Here is a 15,975-nt window from a genome sequence, read left to right as displayed (position 1 = left end):
TGTGGTGGCTCAGGTACTCCTGGACCACATCATTCCTCAGTTTGTATATATAATAAATAAATAAATATTTTTAAAAAAGAATACCTAGTTGATTTTTCAATATATAAAACATTTTTCCCCAGAGACAACATATGGGAGTAAACACACACAAGATTTGCATTAAAAAACATTTAATGGTATTTGAAGTTCTTCACAATGTACTTTGATTTGCTGATACAAGCTCATCTGTCTCAGAGTTAGTTAATATGCATGAAGCTACTTGAAGAAAGTCAAGGGCTTGCACAGTATCTAATCTGTCCAGAAGACCCTGTGATCAGCAAGAGGCATGAGAGCATTCTCATAAGGGTTAAAACAGCCTGACACATACATGAGTTAAGAATTTATATCTCAAGTGACATAAGTACGACAGCTCTAGAAAATACTTTTTTGAAACGTCACACATTTCGTGAAAACAAGTTTTTGAGCTGAGGCAGTCTCCATTCTACGCACTCCGAGTTATGTTCCCTTGAAAACCACACAGGCCGCACACTGTGGCACTAACCATCGGGTGCTGGGTCCACACACAAGGCCTTGGAGCTCACCCAGCTGTCATTTTACCCAAAATCAATTTGTCTCCTTAAATATTGGTTGTCCTTGTATCCAACAAGAGAGAGATGAGATTAATTCTGATGAGACTGTGAATGACTTCATAGGTGAAGAACTGATACGGAGATGTGTGTGATGATCTAATGATCTAAGTGTTAGATTCTGTCACCAGCATCAACTGCATTGGCTCACCGAAAAATGGAGGCTTTGCTTAAAACAGTGAACACATTGGTCAGAATTACGTCTCTTAGGAATATGTCTTCATTTTTTTCTCCAGTTTCTGTTTAAAACCTGCTTGTTTGAAGAGGAAACCAAGGAAGTACGACCTTTCCTCTAACATCTAGACAGATACAGAAAGAGCTGGAGTGGAAACACACAATGGTTACACATCACAGTTCCTAATACACGGGGTGAGATCTCAATTTTGACAGCGGATTCCCTATGCCACACTATGGAGGAGCGTGAGACAGGAGAAAATGGTTAAAACTGTGTCCTCTGCCACACACATACTCAAACATTTGGGGAGATATAGTATAACATTTCCACTTATGGTGACTGGGTTGTATTCCAAGATCTAGTGTGAAACACACTTAAAGCTGCACCCAGAAAGTGCTGGTGACTGGTAAAGTATGTCTACATGGCAGTTTGAGCCTCTCCAAACCCTTAGCAGAACACAGGACGCTCAATGTCAGTGTGACATCACATGCACTGTACAGTTAACTGATCTACAGGTAGTCTGGAGGGCTGACTAGGAAGTAGTCATGTATTGGCTTCTCAGAAATCAGAGACATTCCCTAAAACTAACGATGTAGAGAAAGGCCCCAGCTGTGTCTGCAGGGCTCAGAATGACACTCGGGTCTCAGAAGACTCAGTGCGTAGATCAACAGAACCAGCCGTTTCCCCATCCAAGTTCCTACATACCATGATTTAATGCCTTGTGGACCTTCACAACCCTCCTTGCACAGTCTATGGCTTTAGTGATGTCATCCTGGAGCAAAGCTGAGAGACAGGAGTGAGGAATGACCAGGACTGCTTTAGAACCCATTTTCAGTTCAGACTCAGACAGCTTTCTTCTGTGACACTGAGCAATACATACAAGAAATTAATTTCCTAGCATCCGTGCATCTGTGATTATGGACAGATTGTAATTAAAGACATATTCTCTTGATTCTATCCACATGACATGGTATAACTCATTTAACTTCTCATTTATGAAGTCCCTGGGGGCTGGGATATACCTGAGTGATAGAGTGTTCTTAGGATTCCAGCACTGATAAAAAGTAAAGAACACATTGCAGTAAGGAGGGGGGACTGGAGGAGGTGGCACTGTCATCTACCATGAAAGAAATTCCTCTTTCTTCTCACACTGGAAAAGTGAACATACTGGAACTATCACCTAGGACTGCAGTGGAAATTCGTCCTAAAGAAAACAGCAACCAGACAGTGATGGTGAGCATCTTTAATCCCAGCACTTGGGAGGCAGAGACAAGTGGATCTCTGTGATTCGAGGCCAGTCTGGTATATAAGTGAGTTCCAGACAGGTTCCAAAGTCAAAGAGAAACCCTGTCAAAAAAAAAAAAAAATAGAAAGAAAGGCAGGCAGGAAGAAAGAAGAAAAGGGAGAAAGGAATTTTATTCAACCTTTAAAATAAGAATTCAGGTCAGTACTTGCTACTATGGATGGAGTTTTGAGTAATGACCATCTCATGAAGCTGGGCAAGTATAATTTAATTTGCGTATAATTATAAAATCTTTACATGTTTCTTTGCGAGTACATATTGCATGACATAGCTCTACATGAGCCTCCAGCATAGATTTCCCTCTAGAGGAATGTCGGCACAGGTTTCCAGTCACATCTCCTCTCTGAGCACCTAGTCAGGAGTGATATTCCTCTTTGCTTCTAGTCTCTAATAACTATCCACGACTGTAGATGAGTGTACAAAATGTTTCACGATTTCTCTCTCTCCTTTTTAACAACAATTTTAACAGAGTAGGAATTAATAGTCCACTCTTTAGAGCACTTGACTCAAATGTCACAAGTCTTGGGTTCAATTTCCACATTGAAAAATAGAACAGCATAGAATAATTAAATTCATACACTAAAAGTTATATGTTACCTCTATCATGGCATGAGTTCAAGTTCTACCATCTAAGTCCTCAATCCTGATAAACCTTGTTTGATTCTCATTAAAAATAAGTTTTATCTTAAATACATAAATTCATGTTAATTTGGATCACATATGTCTGTCCATAAATTAGATTGTTTGAACATGTGAGCTAAAGAGTTTAAAAACAAAAATGATATTAGTGATTCACTCTAAAATCTCTCAATACAAAGAGTACATCAATACATACACATAGAAGCCAGTTGGATAAATGCCATTGACTCAGTGGTAATATCTTTATTTGCATAAGATAGAAATCATTTTAATTAAATTCATGGTGTGGGAGGACCTTCTGAATATGTGTTGTTTTTATTGATTAATAAATAAAGAAACTGCCTTGGCCTGTTGATAGGGCAGAGTAGAACAAGGCAGGGAAAATTATACTGAATGCTGGGAGAAGAAGGCAGAGTCAGAGAGAAGCCATGTAGCCCTACCAGAGACAGTCGTCAGAACTTTACCTGGTAAGCCGCAGCCTTGTGGTGATGCACAGATTAATGGGGGTGGGCTAAATTAATATGTAAGAGCTAGCCAATAAGAAAGTAGAGCTAACAGGCCAAGCAGTGATTTAATTAATACAGTTTCTGTTTGGTTATTTTGGGTCTGAGATGCCTAGCAGCAGGGAAACAAACAAGCGGTCTCCTACTACACCCACACATCCAACCACCAATGAATCCATACATACAAATCTCTGCTTACTCATCGGTAGACAATCAGTTATGAGTCTTCACTGCCTTAATCAATCAGAAAAGCACACTAATTACGATGACATAGAGAGAGTAAGCCACGAACAACTTTTTGTCATCCATGTCTTCCATTGTGCAGAATGAAAAGCCATCCCAAAGTGAAGAAGTGTACAAATAACTCCATTCTCAGGTTCAGGATACCTCATTTCAAGAGCAACAAGGGGAAAATGGGATCCCTTAGCCCTGCATAGGAAGTTCAAAAATTTGGATAAATTTTTCTCTCAAAAGGTTGATACTATGATAAGAGAAATGAAGATAGATAACCAATCACTCAGGCTCTCGGGACTCAAATTCTGAATAACTGAGTCCTCCCCTGTGAACTATTTTCTCAGCACCCTGTGGACTATTGAACACGAAGCAACTGGAAAACCTAGTGGCACTCCAAGAGCACCTTGGGCCCTGCCGCCTTAGCCTGGCACAGGTGTCCCTTCATGCCCTCCCCCATTATCTCTGATAGAAAAGTCAATGCTGATGTTTTTAATCAAATTAAGTCAAACACACGGAAATCCTAATGCTTATTGACTGAAGCTCCTTCTCTGCTCACTCATGGCTTCCTTGTACCTGTTGTACATGGGGTGCTTATCTGGATGGGTCAAGATTTATAGTTTGCTAGGCTCATTCCCTTATAACCATCAATTCGATTTCTTTTCAGAGTTCTTGAAAACTCACAAGGTTCATCGTAGACCTTGGCCTGGACAGTGACAGAGAGCAAGAGGAAACTCAGGGTGAGGAGACTCTTCATGTTGTCTGGGAATCAACTCACCAGCGGCCCTGAACTCCAGGTCCCAGCATTTAAGCATCTTTTAACTCCTTTCATCTGTGAGTGGTTTGGGAGCTCTACTTTTTGAGGTTTGTGCAAAGCTGAAAGTTCTAATTGATCCAAAACGTAAAAGCACTTTTTATTTTCACTCAGTGTTTCAACAGAGAGCTTCTGGTCTATAGAGAATGATGAAATGATACCGTTTAAAGACTTGGCTCACAAAAACCAGGTGATAACACTCCTCGTATACAAGAAGCCCATATTATTTTATCTTGAATGTGACCAATATGAAAAGAAGTGGTTGGGTTTTACAGCTAAAAATAAGGTGTGACTATAAACCAACAGCCTCTTAAAATTTAATTTGTTAAATAAAAAAGATCACTAACTATCTCCTCGGTGTATGTCCTAACCCAGTGTTCCAGAACACACAGCTGTTATTTATACACCTTTGTGCATTCTGTTCACTAAATCTATTTTTCATTACAAACATGTGAACAGTTATGAACTTGTGCTCTCTTGTAGGTTGAATTGGTAAATATTTACTCAGCATCCATAGGCAAAACACTATCAATGATACAGGGTGACTACTTCAAAGGCCAGTAGTGGTTCCAATCTCAAAAGTTATTTCTGCTGGTACAGGAGTTAGAGGCAGTGACTGTTGTAATATGAGCGGTCTACAAGTGACAATATTCAGTTATAATTTTTGTTTCATTTGAAGTAGTCAGCAAGCAACTTAAAAATACAACAGCAAGCAGACATGATTGGGCACAGAGATTTCACTCTCTTTTTGTAGGAAATATGCATTATGACACTTTTTTTTTTGGTTGTGTAGCGATCCCAGAAAGATTTGTTATATTATAATATAAAAGAACATACAATGTGCTCATAATTAATACTTTATTTATCTTTTTTCCAAAGATAAAGGAAATTATGATGAGCATTGTGGGCTTTAGACTTCTGAAAAAGGAAGCTGACTGCGGGTCTGTCAGATATTTGCCTGTGCCCTCGGTGAAAACCTGCTTCAAAGGCCAAGGCTTTGTCACAATGCACGATAGTGTATAAAATACACTCGGAATCTGTGTCTGAAGAAGTGTCCTGGACACAGGGCTCCAACTTTCTCAATTTATCTGAAAATACATGAAAAAGGCAGGAACGAAGAAGAAACACAGGAGGTATAACCCATACATGAAGAGCAGGAGTTTGAGATGTGGGGAAACAATCCCTAAGGGTCCACTGAAGGAGAGATCAAGGAAAGACAGTCTGGGTCTCACCCTCCAAAGTGGAAAACAGTAGGAGAAAGCACTGCATGGCAGCCCACGGACACCAGGACAGCTTAGAAGGTTGTCAAAGAAGTCATTTCAATGCTTCACTCTTCTTTCCCATGAAGGAGAAGCCTCAGAGGGAGAATGGCACAATCACTCTTTGGAGAGGATGAACTGGACACTCAGGATCTGAGTCTCAAGGCACAGCAGATGGGCTGGGATATATCTCAGCGGTAGAGTGCATTCTAGCACAGGTAGAACTCCAGCTGCTGGAGTGTGACTCTCTCTTCCAGGCAGAAAATGATCATCATCTTGGTGTAGAGAGATCACCTGCTGGCCTTGGCAATGAGCAGAGTCAACTAGTAAGGAATAGGCAGGCAATGATAATAGGAGGTCAGCACTTCTAGTAGGCAGAGGAAGAGAGAATCCATGGTCCTCATCATGGACTCCACCCATTATACCCTTCTGCCTTTTCCCAACTTCCAGTCATCCTGGGTCATTATTGGGTATAATAGGCGTTAGCTGGGAGGGGAAACTCCATGATGAACTTTCATGATGTGGTCATTCATGATTGGTGGGAACTCAGTGATGCAGGTAGCTGTTTCACTTACTTCTGACTCTTTAAGGAATATCTTCTTTACGTTCTGTACCTAGCCGTGGGCTGTAGTGATAACCGTTAGATAAGAATGGTGGTTGATGTGACAGGTGCTGAGATGTATTTCAGGTAAGCAGGTACTTTTGATAATGGCGGCCACCACAACAGGGAATCCATCTCAGGATGGATTAGAAGGAGGAGTACAGGGAACTCATGGAAGTCCTCACTTATACAAGTTTCCTGAGGGGTTCGGTGTTCTAAGACATGTGACGTTACTATCAGAAATGAGGCCATAACTCAAGGGTGTGGGTGAACATCAGGGCTGTGCCTGCTTGCAGAGGCAGAGATTAAAGAAGGAATATTAACTTTACACTGTTCTTATGGCTAAAGAGAGATTGAGACCCATGTATTGGGGAAGGTGTAGCTGCTTTGTCTTACAGTGACCATGTGAAGAGCAGCAGGCTAGGACCTAAAATTCACTGATTTAGTTACAGGATATGAAGGAAAGAATTCCATAGGACAGAAAATAAAAAGACGTGTGGGTCCAAAGATAGGGTCATTCCCCCTGATCTAACTTCTTCCAGTTGGACTGCCATGCTGTGGGGAATCTTCTCCCTCCTCACCTTCATCCTGTGCTCATCAGATGTTGGTGCTTGGACCACAGGTTTGAATCTGTACTCCTGCTTTAGAAGACATTATACACAAGACTCCAAATAGCATGTTAAAGAGTATTCTAGATTAATTGGATCAGCATGTAGATTAGACAGGGGCCTTAAATATAAGAATCAAAATGTATATTAAAGGAATAGCCATAGGTATAAGCCAGGAGATCTTAGAGTTTTGAAGCCTCCTGTCCGGTGACACTGATGCCTATTGTCTGATTCTGATACTTTTTTTATTTTTATTTTTATTTTTTTGATTTTTTTCGAGACAGGGTTTCTCCGTAGCTTTTTGGTTCCTGTCCCGGAATTAGCTCTTCTAGACCAGGCTGGCCTCGAACTCACAAAGATCCGCCTGCCTCTGCCTCCCGAGTGCTGGGATTAAAGGCGTGCGCCACCACCGCCTGGCTTCCGATTCTGATTCTTAAAGCACAAACAGTTGTCTTTTGATTCTCTTACTTGACTAGACTGGCATGACTCCTCCCACTCCGTTAGTGGGAAATATAGTGTCTAAAGTATTTATCTAGCAGCTACACTGAGCTAGGCATGCCCGGTACCCAGACATCAGGTTGAGGGAGACCCAAGGGACACATCATCCTCCTTGTCCTCACAGAAGTTATGGGAAGTTCATCATGCTGACTGGAACATGATTCATGGTGTGGTGACCTCTACAGAAAGAGTGACAGCGTTTATGGGAGGCAAACATGTGGTAATCCTGGGAGAGAGGTACCCCTAAGCCTAGGTTATAAGCAGCCTGTGTTTCATGCTAGATCTTGGCCCAGAACCCAACCACCTTTAGGGTCACTTTTACACTATTTTCCATCAAATCTTTGAGTATGGTTTGTGCTCAGGATACAATTTGAACCATTTTCCCCTGTCTCGCTTTCCCTCACTGGGTGGCATGGAGAATCCATTGTCAAAGCCACGATCTCACCCAGTGTATTCGGAGCTGTGATGTGTAACCATTGTGTGTTTCCACTTCAAATCATTCTGCCTCTTTCTTGCTCTAGAAGTAGTTAGGGGAAAGGTCACACTTCCTTGGTTTCGCCTTCAAACAAGCAGGCTTTGAACAGAAACAGGAGCAAAATGAAAACGCTTTCCTAAGAGGCTTCATGCTGACTAATGTGTTCACTGTCTTCTGCAAATCCTCCATTTTTTGGCTAGTCAATGTAGCAGACGCTGGTGACAGTAATCTAAAACATTGATCGTCACACACATCTCTATACTTCGGTTCTTCACCTAAGATGTCATCCACACTAACTTTCATGAGAATTAATCTTCCTTTCCCCCAGTTGGATACACATATAATAAATATTTAAGGACAGTTGATCTTGGGTAAAATGTCAGCTGTGTGAGCTCCCAGGCCTTGTGTGTGGGCTCAGCACCCAGACAGTAAGAACAGCCACTGTGTGAGGCAAAGTGGGTTTTTAAGGGAAGAGAACTCTGGGTGGATAGAAATGAATCTGCTGGGCTCGAGAGATGGCTCAGTGGTTAAGAGCATTGCCTGCTCTTCCAAAGGTCCTGAGTTCAATTCCCAGCAACCACATGGTGGCTCACAACCATCTGTAATGAGGTCTGGTGCCCTCTTCTGGCCTGCAGACATACACACAGACAGAATATTGTATACATAATAAATAAATAAATAAATAAATAAATAAATAAATAAATATTCTAAAAAAAAGAAGTGAATCTGCCTCAACTCAGAAACCTGCAATGAAATGTATGACCTTTCAGAAATATTTTCTTAGATTTGGCCACTTATATTGCTTAAAAAGTGATTCTTAACTCTTGTGTCAGTCTGTAAGCCTGGAGAGAATGTTCCCATCTGATCATGTCATGAGGCATTCAGGACTGACTTGTGACTGTGCTAGCCCTTAGCTTTCCTAGCCTAGCTTCATGCATTTTAACTAACTCTGAATCAGATGACCTTGTACCAGCAATAGTAAGGGTGTTGAGAAAACTATAAATAACCATTAAATTATTTCATTGCACGACTCATCTTTGTATACGCTCACATGCTCTCTCTGGGGAAATGTTTATATATTGGAAAAATCTACATGGCACTCTTAATAGGGCACACATGCTCATCAGAGCATTACTTGGGGACTGAAGGTCAAAAAAAATGACACAAAGACCCGATACACAGAGCTCTGGATTAAACTGTTACTCTGGGTGTGGACAGAAAGCTTACAGGGCTTTAAAGTCACTGTTTCTTTTATCAAATGATGACCTGTATACTGGTTTTCTATTCCTTTGCTTATGCTCAGACAGAACTTAACTTAAAAGGAAAAAAAAAAACCACCTGGTTGCTGTGCATGGTAGCACATATGTTTAACCCAGCACTCGGGAGGCAGAACAGTTCAAGTACACTATACTAATAACAATTTACAAACCAGTCAGGTCTGCACAGTGATACCTTCCCTAAAAAAAAAAAATACAGTAGTTTGCAAGAATATAAAATTTAAAATACTATCAAGAAGGTCTACAGAAGGAAACTATGCAAAGACATATAATAATAGATAATAAGAGATTTATTATGTGGAAAGGTCTATGTGAGATAGTTTGAAGTGAAAAACACAATACAAAATGGTAAATAAACAAAAAAACCAATTAAATTTTAAAAGACATTTGACTTATAGTCACACCTTATTTTAAGCAGTAAAGTGTAACTGCTTTTTTCTTTTTATTGGTCATATTCAAGATAAAATAATATGGGCTTCCTGTTTAGGAGGAATGCAATCTGGTTCTCTGTGAGCCAAGTCTTTACACGGTCTCATTTCATCATTGTCTATATGTCAGAACATCTCTGTTCACACACTGGGAGAAAATAAAAATTTATTTGCAAGTTTGTGGATCAATAAGAACTTCCTGCTTTGTACAAAGTTCACAGGGAAGATCCTCCAAACCACTAGAGGATGAAGGGAGTTAAAAGATGCTTAAATACTGGTGTTGGTTTGCTCTGGGCAGCTGCTGAGTTGATTCTCAGGCAAAATGAAGGCTCTCCTAGCCCTAGGGTTGCTCTTGCTTTTGTTACTGTTCAGGCCAAGGTCTATACACGCTGCAAGTTTGCCAAACTTCTGAAAAAACATGGAATGGATGGCTACGAGGGAGTCAGCCTGGCAGACTGTAAGTCTCTTCTTCCATCAGCAACCCCTACAGAACAGGTATAAGAAAGCCATGAGTGAGCGGAGCAGGACCCAGAGTCAATAAGCTTGTAGGATTGCCGTGTGCTTGGCTTGGGTGATTGAAAACACCAGCATTTGTCTTTTTCATCACAGATACTGGGGTGAGGAGAGCATGGGAGGGGCATCTGTGCCAGGCTAAGGCAATAGAACCTGAGGCGCTCTTAAGAGTGTCACTGGGTTTTCAGGTAGCTTCAGACTCGAAAGTCCACAGGGGGCTGAGAATACAAGGGAGAACTCAGAGCTGGAGTTCTCAGAGCTGGAGTGACTGACATTTGTCTTCATTCCTTTCGCTATGGTACGGAGAGTTTTAGAGAAATGTTTTGAAGTTTTTTGAACTTCCTCTGCAGGACAGAAGGTTCCGATTTCCCCTGGAGGCTGCTTAAATGATGTCTGACACTGTGGATGCAATGATTTAGTGTGCTTCTTCACTCTGAGATGGCCTTTCCTTCTACACAGTGGAAGACATGGATGAAGAAAAGTTGTTCGTGGCTTACTCCCATGATCACATTATAACTAGTGTGGTTTTCAGATTAGATTAAGACAGTTACTACTCAATAACTAATTGTCCATGAACAAGTGATCCAAGAGATGCATGTGTGGATGAATGGAAGATTTGGTGAATGGATGGATGGATGGATGGATGGTTGGATGGATGGATGGATGGATGGATGGATGGATGGATGGATGGATGGATGAATGATTGGGTAGATGGTTGGGTAGATGGTTGGGGTAGATGATGGTTGGGTAGATGGTTGGGTAGATGGTTGGGTAGATGGTTGGGTAGATGGTTGGGTAGATGGTTGGGTAGATGGTTGGATAGATGGTTGGGTAGATTGATAGAGGTATAACTTGATTGGATTTCAGAATAGTCTTTTCTATTCTAATTGCTTTCAATATTCTCATCAGCCATTTGTGAGACTACCCACTCGTGGAATTCAAGCAATGGGACGCTGAGACAGGAGACTGCATGTTCTGTGCAAAACCAGGATACTTAGTGCCACAGAGAAGAAAAAATAATTCTAATTTAACATGCAAATTCACTTTGGTTATTAGAGCATTATCTTAGGAAATCCTTAGTTTTCTCATAGGAAATCTTCTATTAGCATATGTAATTTGATATTAATGTATTAAATTCGCCTAATTATGCTTTATAATCTATTTTTGGCAGAGGCGTTTTGAGGCTAGATGGAAAGGGAGAAACAGTGGAAGAAATGGCTATTTTATTTTCGGGAGCAGGGGGACTGGTTTCATTCTATAGCTCTGTTTGGCCTGGAACTCGCTATGTAAACCAGGCTGTCTCAATCCCACACAGATTGACCAGACTCTACCTAACCACTGCTGGGAATATAATTGTGTACCACTGTGTCTGTTTTATATAATTGAATATTTTGAACGGACCTTATCCTGTTTATTCTCAGTGCAAATCGATTTGTCTTCAAATAGATTCCGTTTGGAGCACATGAAATTTTTCACTGGCTGACAGGGACAGCAGTTCTACCTACTAGAAAGGCAGAGGCAGGAGGATCATTAAGACCAGGGACTACCCTAAGGAATACAGACAGACCTGATCTGAACATGTAGTAACATATTTTATATTTTAATCATATGTTTATACTTACAAATAAATCACTTGTAAAACACAGCAAGAGAAGAAGCTAATTTGGTATCCAGTGTAAATCATTTGGTGTCGCTGCTTACTGATGAATATTCTTTTCTTTCTAGGGGTGTGTTTGGCTCAGCATAAGAGCAATTTTAACACAAAAACTACAAACTACAACTCTGGAGGCCAAAGCACCAACTACGGGATATTTCAGATCAATAGCCGATACTGGTGCAATGATGGCAAAACCCCGAAAGCAGTGAACGCCTGTGGGATATCCTGCAGCGGTAAGACAGGGCAGGATTAGTTCAGAGAGCAAACAGCTCACCTGCTCTAGGTGCAAGAGCAGAGATTCTGTGCAGGAGACAGCACTGAAGCAAACATCAGGAACCTGCGCAGACTGTCCTGACTGTTAGAAAGTCATTGTCCTTCACATCGAAATTAGCCAAGGAAGACATTAGGCTTAGAGCATAGTGTGCTGATAGAATGCCCTGGCTACCAGTCAGAGGGCCCTGGGTTCCACCTCCAAAATCCATAAATTACAAACCAAATAGTAACTGGGAAGAGAGCTCAGACAGGAGTCCCCTAAACCAAAATTTGACCCTTAGCATCCACATAAATTTTGGTGAAATTCACTTTTTTGGTAATAAAATCATTGTGTTTGTATTTTTATTTTTTATTGAATTTATTGAGCTATTAATTTTCTCTGCTCCCCTCTCTTTCTCTCCCCCCCCCCTTCTCCCCTTTCCCATTATCCTCATGCTCCCAATTTGCTCAGGAGATCTTGTCTTTTTTTTAACTTCCCATTAGATATATGTATGACTCTCTTAGGGTCCTCTTTAATGTCTAGGTTCTCTGGGCTTGTGAACTCTAGGATGGTTTTGTTTGTTTGTTTGTTTTGGGGGGTTCTTTTCTGCTTAATGTCTAAAAGTCACTTATGAATAAGTATATATGATATTTGTCTTTCTGGGTCTCGGTTACCTCACTCAATATGATGTTTTCTAGATCTATTCATTTGTCCGCAAATTTAAAGATGTCATTTTTTTATCCTGAGTGGCATGCTTTTGTAAGTCCAGGCCTGCAGAGTCTGAGAAAGGCAGATCCGTGTGGCTCCCTGACCAGCCAGCATAGTAGCCTAATCTGTAAGACAGTTCCAATGGCAGACCTTATCTAAGAAACAATGGGGACTGCTCCTAAGGAACAGGTCCTGTACCTGTCCTCTGAATTCTACATAATAATAGACACATGTTCCAGTTCACAGCTGCACATACCACCAGACACAGAGACACACATGTTAAAATAGTAGAAAATCAAAAAATAAACAGCTGGTATCATTAAAGCTTGATGTTTTCATTAAAAATATACTCGCATGTACTTACTCATACACATAATTAAAATGAATAAAAGCAAATATTTACAACAAATTGTCATTTTATAACAAGAATGTTTCTGGGATATATATGCAGTAAGTAATTGTAAGTGGCCTTATTGGTGTTCTGTTCTGAAGATTTCCATTCTAACAGTTTATTTATGGCTAGTTATAAATATTGTTGTAGGGGCCTTCTAACCTAATAGATTTTATTATAAAAATTTCTAGCATATAGGAATGAAGATATTACTATAATAAAGCTCATATGACAGGGTACTGTGAAGTCCTGGCATTTTGTCCAACTGGCTCCTTTTTGTATGCATTGATGTGCTCTTCATGTTGAGAGATCTTAGAGTGAATTGCTAATATCAAATTTTGTTTTAAAATGCTTTTGTTTGCATATTCAAACAATTAACTCCTAGATGGACATTATCTCATCTAACAAAATAACACAGATTTATGTTTTTAAGAAGAAACATGTTATCAACAAGAAACGGGGCACACATGGTTAATATCAGGATGGAGGCTTGGGATGGAAGAACTTGAATTCATACCATGGTGGAAGTAATATGCAATTTCTGTGCATGAATTTAATCAGCCAATGTCGTTCTATTTTTCCAGTGTAGGAAGTGAACCCAAGACTTGGTACATTTTAGTCAAGCACTAAACAGTGAACTATTAATTCCTACTCTGCTAAATTTGGTTGTTAAAATTTTCAAGAGAAATAGATGGTGGAATATTTCTGTCGTCTCCTTAGCCTATCTGCAAAAGTGTTTTGTAGACTCATCTACAGTCATTGAAAGGGATTAGAATCTACAGGGATACAGGAATATCACTATTATGACTATTTAGAGAGTTCATATACCTGGGAACCTCTGGAAAATACTCTTCTAGATTATACATCTATTCTGTAGGTTCATGTAGAGATATATAACGTACATATGTACTCACATAGAAACATGTAAAGATTTTCTGTTTATACACAAATTATACTTGCACAATTTTGAGAGATGGTTATTTCTCAAAACTACATTCATAGTAACAAATATTGACCTGAATTCATTCTCATTTTAAAGAGTGAATAAAGTTGCAGTACAAATATTCTCTATGTTAAAAACATTACAAATAGGTATAGAAATTTTTTAAATTATTTATTTATCATGGTTACAGTGTTCTACCTGCATGCCAGAAGAGGTCAGAGGATCTTATTATAGATGGTTATGAGCCTCCATATGGTTGCTGGGAATGGAACTATAGATTCTGGGGCTCACCCAGTGCTCTTCAGCCTGAGCGTCAGGTCTGGAGTGTCAGAGCACCTGGCTCTGTTTATTTTGCTGGTATAAATTACTAGGAAGAACTTTATTCACCCAAAGCCTGTACATTGTTTGCATTCATAAAGTATTCATTTATCTTTATGTGTGTGGGTGTTTTGCCTGCATATAGGATTGCTTGTGTGCCTGGTGCCTGTGGAAGTCAGAAGAGGGTTTCCATCTAATAGAACTGGCATCACAGACACTAAAGAGCCGCCATGTGGGTGCTGGGAATCAAGTAGTCTGGAAGAGCATCCAATGCTCTTAGCCATTGAGCCATCTGTGCGGTATCTGTTTTCTTAGGATGAATTTTCCAATGGTAGACTCAGGTGACTGTTATTAGCATGTTCTAATTTCCAGTGTGAGAAGGAAGAGGAACTTCCCCCATGGTAGCTGACAGTCACACAGCCTCCAGGGACTCCTCGTTACTTCAATGTGTTCTTTGGTTTTTATCAGTTCCGGAATCCTAAGAACACTCTACTCTCAAGTCTCTTCCATCTCCCAGGGTCTTGAGAAATGAGAAATAAAATGACTTATACCATGTCAAGTGGATGGAAACAAGAGACACTCTCTCCAATAATCACAGATCATGGACAGCTGTGAAGAAATTTCTTGTTATTCTCTGCTCAGTATCACAGGAGAAAGCTGCCTACATCTGAACTAAATGGCTTCTCTAACCGTCCTTGTCATTCCCCACCCCTGTCTTTCAGTTTTGCTCCAGGATGACATCACTCAAGCCATCAAGTGTGCAAAGAAGGTTGTGAGGGACCCACAAGGCGTTAAAGCATGGTATGTGGGAACTTTGGAAGGGGAAACTGTGGGCTCTGTTGATCTATGCAATGAGCCTTAATGAGGCCCAAGTGTCATTCTGAGCACTGCAGGCACAGCTGGGATCTTTCTCTACATCGTTAGTTTTAGGGGATTTCTCTGAATTCTGAGAATCCCATACATGAATCCTTCCTTCTCAGTCCTCCATACTATCTGTAGAATGAGCTACTGTTCTGTTCCTGAGACATCCCATTGACAGTGAGCATCCAGTGCTCTGCTCAGGGTCAGGAGGAATAAACTGCCCTGCAGACATAGCTCCATCGTCAGTAGCCATTTCTGCCTGCAGCTGTAGCCGTGTTCCACACTAGATGCTGGCCCAGAAACAATCACCATTAGTGTCACCGGTACACTGCTTCTCCCCAAGGTTAGAGAACGTGTGTGACAGAGGAGAGGAGTTTAACCATTTCTCCCCCGTCTCATTTCCTCCACAGGGTGGCATGGAGAACCCACTGTCTAAACCAAGATCTCTCCAAGTACATCAAGGACTGTGGAGTCTAGCCGCTGTGCATTTTCACTTCAGCTCATCCTCTCTCTTTCTGCTCTAGCAGTAGTTATGGGAAAGGTCACACTTTCTTGGTTTTCCCTTCAAACAATCAGGGTAAACCAGGACAGGAGCAAAATGGAGCCTGTTTCCTAAGTGGCTTACTGCTACCTTATGTGCTCATTGTTTTAAGGAAAACCTCCATTTTTTGGTTAACTGACGCAGCAGATGCCGGTGACAGTGGTCAAACATTTTATCATCCCCAGTATTCGGGAGGCAGAGGCAGGCGGATCTCTGTGAGTTCGAGGTCAGCCTGGTCTACAAGAGCTAGTTCCAGGACAGGCTCCAAAGCTACAGAGAAACCCTGTCTCGAAAAACAAAAAAAAAAAAAAAAAAAAAAAGAAAGAAAAAAAAAAAGAAAAAAAAAACACTTT

General features: G+C 40.7%; 1 pseudogene; it reads left to right on the top strand.

Annotated features, from left to right (window-relative positions):
• Positions 1 to 9,759: 9,759 nt before the first annotated feature.
• LOC130866435 (lysozyme C-2-like) lies at positions 9,760 to 15,558 on the top strand (annotated as a pseudogene).
• The last annotated feature ends 417 nt before the right edge of the window (positions 15,559 to 15,975 follow it).

Source organism: Chionomys nivalis, chromosome 25, assembly GCF_950005125.1.
Source record: "Chionomys nivalis chromosome 25, mChiNiv1.1, whole genome shotgun sequence".
Classification (NCBI taxonomy): Eukaryota; Metazoa; Chordata; class Mammalia; order Rodentia; family Cricetidae; genus Chionomys; species Chionomys nivalis.
Note: the sequence above shows the minus strand (reverse complement) of the source record. Positions and strands in the feature narration are given on the sequence as shown.